The 1,615-nt window shown below is 34.7% G+C and overlaps 1 protein-coding gene across 7 annotated transcripts in view; it reads left to right on the forward strand.

Annotated features, from left to right (window-relative positions):
- Positions 1-484: 484 nt before the first annotated feature.
- Positions 485-1,615, forward strand: part of LOC122070774 (phosphatidylinositol 4-phosphate 5-kinase 8-like) — a 56,651-nt gene continuing 55,520 nt past the window's right edge. For 5 of the 7 annotated variants that reach the window (XM_042634989.1, XM_042634981.1, XM_042635007.1 and 2 more), the window contains exons 1-2: positions 486-658; positions 801-856. The gene's annotated coding sequence lies outside the window, so the exon portion shown is untranslated. Of the gene's footprint in view, positions 659-800; positions 857-1,615 lie in introns of all 7 variants that reach the window. The other 2 variants (XM_042635026.1, XM_042635031.1) reach the window with 1 other exon arrangement.

Raw genomic sequence — 1,615 nt, forward strand, 5'->3', positions numbered from 1 at the left:
ACAACCACATCCACCGCCATTGCCACTAGCATCAACACCACCCCGCTGCCACCACCACCACCACCACCACCACCACTTCCAAATAAATATAGAGAATTGATTCTCAATAATTGATTTCTTATTCTTGAAATATTTCAGATTTTATGCAATCAAAATAATTTTATTTTATTTTGATTATTTATTTATTTATTTATTATTTCACGATTCTTGCGTTAAAAAATAATCATAGGATCAATCAAAATTAAAATAGAATAGAAATCATACCAAATCTGGATTAAAGTGATTGGCATCCCTTAGTATAATTTGAAATCCACCATATGTGGGTCCGGCCCACCAAAACGTGACTATTGCATCCTTTTTTTTTTTTTTTTTGTTTTGGGGGTGAAAATTGCATCCTATTTCCATTCCAAATTGTGGGCCACCACACCAAACATGCACGCAACGTGTTAGAGAATGTAAATGACGATGCACACCATCTTTACAAGTTACAATCTCTGCCGGACCACTGCAGAATATTCAGTTGAAAACTTGGAAGTTAATGACAGATAAGGCTCTCTGATCGTGAAGGCATGAAAACAAAAAAGAACAGTGAAAGATGCAAAACCGAAAAAGCTTAAAAGCGTAATAGGCAAAAAGGCTGACGCGGAATTTGATGGAGGTGAAGTTTCTTTTCGTTTGAATCTGTGGATTTTTCGAATTTCGATTCTTCAATTTTGTTTCCTTTTTTTTAATCGATTTTTTTTTTAGGTTATGTTTCGATTTTTCTCTCATAATCTATGTTCGTCTTTGTCTATGTTCAGGGTTGCGATCTTTGGGTGATTACGGGTTGAATACGAAGCTCTCGAATCTATTTCAGGTGTGCTTGTGTTTTAGCTTATTTATCTCGTCTTGCTTTTCTACCGGCAATGTTTTGATTTAAGAGAGAGAGGAGAAGGATTTGAAAGAAATATGAATTAGTGGATCAAGGGAGTTAAATTTTTGCTATGGAAATGAGGTTGCTTTGAATTTTTGAATGCATCTGTAGTGTTTATTTCATTGTTAAATAACGTCGATGGGTATAGTTTAACTGATGTGGCATCAAATGGCTTAATGTGGGGTTGTGAGCACCCTGTTCTCGTGATCCTGTACTGTCTTTTACACTGAGATACAGATTAATACGAAAGGGAAAACCAGTAGAGAACTATATAATGAACATGAAGGGTGACTGGTCATTTGTTATAACACATTAGAAGTGTCTAAAAACGATTTATTTGGATCATAATATGTTGTCTTTGCTGTAAATAATCTGTTTCTGCAGATCCAAGTTTACTAGTTGCTGTGTTCCCTGTCATTGATTCAAATGGGATTTGTATCTATGTGCCAGCATTTCTCTGAATGAATGATTTGGAATTTGAGTTGTCTACTTTTCTCCACTGAACAACAAAAAAATTGATTGTATCTAATTTGAAGCTTAGGGATCATAAGTCATAACTGCCATTTCAAAATTTGATAGTATTAGTGACACTGTAAACAGATTGGTTATTGCAATTCTGAAAATAATTGCATGAGAGGATAAAGAAAGATTTAATGGTCAAAGATTGAATGACAATCTACTACCATAACTGAGGAGCATTAC

The sequence above is a fragment of the Macadamia integrifolia genome, chromosome 2 (genome assembly GCF_013358625.1).
Source record: "Macadamia integrifolia cultivar HAES 741 chromosome 2, SCU_Mint_v3, whole genome shotgun sequence".
Classification (NCBI taxonomy): Eukaryota; Viridiplantae; Streptophyta; class Magnoliopsida; order Proteales; family Proteaceae; genus Macadamia; species Macadamia integrifolia.